Source organism: Megalopta genalis, unplaced genomic scaffold (assembly GCF_051020955.1).
Source record: "Megalopta genalis isolate 19385.01 unplaced genomic scaffold, iyMegGena1_principal scaffold0222, whole genome shotgun sequence".
Classification (NCBI taxonomy): domain Eukaryota; kingdom Metazoa; phylum Arthropoda; class Insecta; order Hymenoptera; family Halictidae; genus Megalopta; species Megalopta genalis.
The window spans coordinates 244,242-249,775 of NW_027476291.1; the positions used below are offsets into that span (position 1 = coordinate 244,242).

General features: G+C 29.9%; 1 pseudogene; it reads left to right on the plus strand.

Moving 5' to 3' along the window:
* Positions 1 to 1,183: 1,183 nt before the first annotated feature.
* Positions 1,184 to 2,803, plus strand: LOC143262792 (putative phospholipid-transporting ATPase IIB pseudogene; annotated as a pseudogene).
* Positions 2,804 to 5,534: the final 2,731 nt, after the last annotated feature.

Below are 5,534 nucleotides of genomic sequence, written 5' to 3' on the forward strand. Positions count from 1 at the left end.
AACATTTTCTATCATAAAGTTTTATAGTATAATGGTAAACGTCTTTTTTCTGAAAATTAAACACTTAAATTTCTTTATTAGGTAGAACATTTTTTAAATGTTATGCATAAGAACTTTGCTATTATTCTAAAATTCAAAATTAATAAGTAAAAAAGGCTTACAGTTTATTATTCTTCAAAGATTAAGAAATGAATATAAATGTTTTATTTAGAAGAACAAATAGTAATGTATTTTAGAAAGATTATATTTTATTTTACATAAATAAAAAATAGAATCTTGTTTTTTATTTGTTGCTTTTCTCCTTTATTTTTAAAAAAACTCAAATCATCTCAAAGGGTATGCCAGGAAAATAATGCAGTATGCAATCAAAATTACTGTTGGTACACACTACCATTCTGGATTCTTCTTCAGTAGTTCAAATTCTTTTTTAACACTTAATTTTTTGTAATATCAGTTACACAATGCTTTGACAGGTTTAGAATATTCTCACCAATTTCATCTCTTGGTCCTTGGATAATGGTTATTATTGCATGTTTGTTTAAAGAATCTTATAATGATTACAGAAGATATATTAGAGATTGTTTTATAAACAATCAATTCTATATAAAATATACTGAAAATGAGGGATTTAAACGTGTTCATAGCTCAGATATTAAAGTTGGGGACATAATATCTTTAGAGAAAGATGAGAGAATTCCTGCTGATATGGTTCTTCTTAAGACATCTGGACATAACGGGGCAAATATTTCTTAGAACCGATCAACTTGATGGAGAAACCGACTGGAAGCTTTGTACTGCTGTTCCAAGTACACAAACAGTACCTTTCGAACAATTAAAAGATATAATTGTTTTGGCGGAAGAGATACATAAAGATATTTACTCGTTTAAGGGGATGCTTATTATTGGAGAGCTCAATGAAAATGATTTAGCGGATGTTAAGCTGAAGAAACCCAATGTTTTTTGATGATTTATTGAAGTTACTGACAAATGATTCCAATAAAAAATCTGAGAATGCAGAACTCGTAAACGCTTCTATAAGAAGTGAGGTATATGATTGGGTTTATACAAACTCTACATCTAAAGATTCTAAAAAGAACTTACCAGAAGAAAATAACAACGATCCAATTATAAACTCAGCAAACTTATCCAATAATGAAGTTTAATAGTCAACCAATAGAAGAAGATGGTGAATGTTGCGTACGACACAAAATAATTGCCGGAGGTCGTAAGGAGACGAAAACGATTTAGTCCGACGTCGTGTCGCTTGCTGATTTATTTTTGGACTCCACAGTCCACGTAAACTTGTATAAAACGCGTTGCGCACGGCGCAACAGAATTGTTAATAGTTACAATTGTTGGAGCACGGCTCCGTTCAGCGTATAACGATGAAGCACGGCTTCGGATGGGCGCAAGGGCGCAGAATTAAACTCGTGACGTTAACGACCGAAATTTTGACAATCCTAATTGTATTGCTGTATTGCAACTGTATTGCAACGGTTATCGAAATGTGCGGCAGTATATATAGACACCTAGCCGATGTTCAAGGGGAAGCATCGTCAGGTGTCGATGGCCGGGCCATTGCCTTCTAAGGCAAAAACGCCGCGTATACATACGGCCGAGGCGAACGTTTGACGGTCGGGCCAACGCACGTCGATCGTGTTATTATCTTGCCCCCTCGCCATTTATTCGACAAAAACGGCGAGACGGCGTACACCGAATGTCGAACGTGCGTTGACCCGCGGTCCGCGATTCGGCCGGAACAGTGAAAGAGATGGGAACCATCCACAATCACTGTCTCTCGAAAATATGATTTGAATGAATACAAATTTGGCTTCATCATCTGCACTTGGTTTTGTTGTTTGTACTGGTGGTTATAATGAATACTTCAAAACTTATAAACAAAGCTAGTATGATTGATAATGAATGTTTTTAGTAAAGCTCTTGGATCTTTAGCCGCGATTGTTGCATTGGTATTTACTATCTGTCAAAAGTCAAAACAATTTTCTTTAGTCACATTTATAAAATTTATTGTCCTTTTCTTATATATTATACCGATTTCGTTAAAAGTTACAATCGAGATGGCAAGATATATCTATGCATTTTATATTATTAAAGATGAAAACATTCTCGGCACAATTGTGAGAAATTCGAACATACCAGAAGAATTGGGTAGAGTCAGTTATTTTTTAACTGATAAAACTGGTACATTAACAAAGAATGAAATGGAGATGAAGAAAGTACATGTCAAGGTTATGTAGGTACAATTTATTATACACAGGATCTTAACGATGAAATATCAAGAAATATAGCCAAATTTCTTACTAATACAGAAGACAAGTTTTTATGAGAGGAAAGAAAGATATAAATACAAAGGTTTTTGAACTCGTTCATGCACTTTGTGTATGTCACAACGTTACACCAGTTGGATCGGACGATAAACTTACTTACCAAGCATCTAGTCCTGATGAAGAGGCCATAGTTAGTTGGACTGAACTTGTTGGAATGAAGAGATAGAGATAGAGATAGAGATCAAAATACAATAGTTATACTTGATAATATTAATGAGAAACAAGTTTACGAAATCATTCATATATTTCCTTTTACTAGTGAAACAAAAAGAATGAGTATAATATTAAAGTATAATGGAGAAATACTTTTCTTTGTGAAAGGAGCAGATGTAGTCATGAATAAAATAGTTAAAACTAATGATTAGGTGGAAGAAGAAACTGAAAATATGGCTAGAGATGGTTTTAGAACCCTTGAAGAAGATACTAAGGAAGATACTTTCACAAGAAGATTTTGATAAATTTGAAAAGATTTATAATGATGCAAAATTAAATCTTGATAATCGTAATGAGGCTATAGCTGATGCAATGACTTTTATTGAAAAGAATATGAGTGTTTTGGGGTTGTGAAGATAAATTACAAGACAATGTTAAAATGACATTAGAAAATTTAAGGTATGGTGGAATCAAAGTGTGGATGCGTACTGGTGATAAAATAGAGACGGCCATCTCGATAGCAATATCATCTAGGATATTTTCAAAAAGTACCTCATATATTATATTAGCTAATATAGATTCTATAGATGTTTTAGATTCCAAACTTAGAGAGATCGAGGCAGCTGACTATGACTCTCTTATTGTAGATGGAAATACTCTTACTCTGATTATGAACAATTGTTTCGACAAATTTATTGATATAATCTAGCTAGATTCAATCGTAGGATGTAGATTTTCTCCTACTCAAAAAGCCTTGGTAGCCAGAAAGAAGAAAAAGAACAAATAAAATAATATGTTGTATTGGAGATGGAGGAAATGATGTATCAATGATAACAGAAGCGAATGTTGGCGTAGGTATAGTTGGAAAAGAAGGCAACCAAGCATCTTTGGCAGCGGATTATAGTATTAATAAATTCTGTTATGTATCCGACTTATTTTTCTAGCATGGTAGAAATTCATACATGAATAGTGTTAAGATAACACATTTAATTATACACAGAAGTTCAATTTTGTCTGTTCTTCAAGGTTTATTGTGTTCAATCATTTACTTTATACCTTTTAGCCTATATGTATAATGGTAGCATTTTAATAGCATTTGTGACAGTATATACTTTCTTCCCAATTTTCTCATTTGTTACAACCAGTGACATATCTCGTGATGTATGTAATAGATTTCTTGAATTTTAAAAAGAGCTTGTCACCAAAGATCAACTTTCTCTCAGAGAGTTTGCTACGTGGAACTTCGTATCGTTTTATCAAGGTGTTATTATTCTCACCATTTTCTTCTTTTTAAAGCAAGAAATGTTCTCAATATCTACTTTAACATTCAGTTCTAATAATCACTAATAATTAATGAAATTTTTATGGTAATGTTAACAGCAAATATAGAGTTAATCGAATAGTTGCATTGGGTTGTATTTTTTCACTGTTCCTTTATATCATGTCTTTCTTCTTATTCAAAAAATAGCTCTATATTGATACTGAAATATATATATATATATATATATTTTTAGGGAAGGTCTTATTCGTTAACGTTATAGCTTGAATTGTATCACTGGTGAAGCTTCTGTTTGAAATTTACTTTTGCCCGCCAACTTATTCAAAGTTAGAAAGAGATTTTTGATTTCAAATAGAGTATAAATATTAATAAGTTCTTAGGTTACAATAGATTTTAAGTGGTTAATGCTTTTGATTGTTAAAGTTCTCTCAATTAATTAAAAAAAATTATAAAAATTATGGTTTTTTTATCTTTATAATGCTAAATTAAACATTTTGACGTTAAAATAAAAAAATAAAATAGTTGGTATGCTTAAATTTAAATATTTACAAATATTATACATATTCTTAATAAAGGCAGTGATGAGTGCGTCTTGCAATTTTCAAATATATACATCCGGTCAATAGTTGTTCTTTTATTATTTGGTTTGTAATTTGTATATTTTTTCAAAACTACATGTGGAAAAAAGAAGTTAGAGGAGAATGATCAAATAAAAAAAGCAGAAAAAATTTTATAAATTGTATACTTTTAAAAAAGAATAATTTAGGTTTTATAATTGTCTATGGATGTTTAAATAATGGCATGTAAAGGTAATATCAAAAATACAATAATAACAAGTATAATTTATTACAAAATACAAATATCGTGGTTAACAGAAAAAATGAATTAAACAAATTTTTAGTTATAAATTTAAAAATCATATAAAAATACTTCATAAATATTTACAGGATGGCGTTCAAAATATAAAATGATAAAAAATGTCCAATATGATAAGAAACTGCCATAAATTCAAAAAATACATTTAATAAACTAAAAATGTATCAAAATTAAACCCGTGATTTTCTAAACAAGAACTACATAGTTAAAGGAGTTATATAAAAAAACATAGTCCTCATTGATTCCAAATAAACAAGAGGCATGGATCGGTAACATTCTAATATAGTTGACTTTTCGAACATATGATTTAATTGGTCTTGCCTCTCTTAAATCGTTGTTTATATCTATGAAGGAGAGTTATAGACTTTTTAATGTTTTCTTTGTATTCTTCAAGTAATGAATTATATTTCGCGATTTCCTCCGAATATTTGTCTTCAAATTCTTTTTTATCCATGGGATAATTTTTATTTTATTTGAAAAAAAGTTGTTTAGTAAGAATGTCAAAATTAGTTTGTGATTATAATTAAGATAGTTTGTTATATCTAAGTCTAAAATATACGTCAACATAGAGTTTAAAGTTTAATGAGTTAAATCGATATCATAAAAGGTTGATAAGATAATATTATAAATTAACCCATGCGATATGATGTATTGAGACTGTAAAACCAAAAAATATTTATATAACTATCCCTATAAATATAGTTTATGTAATCAATTTCGAATTCTAAAAATTTTACTCAAAAAAAAATGTTCCATTTTTAAATATATTAAACACTCATAGGACAATTAAAAATTGTATTATAAGGAGGAATGTTGATTAAAATATAGCACTAAACGTGTCTTTATCACGAAGATGGACTCTGTGTGCATATAATACT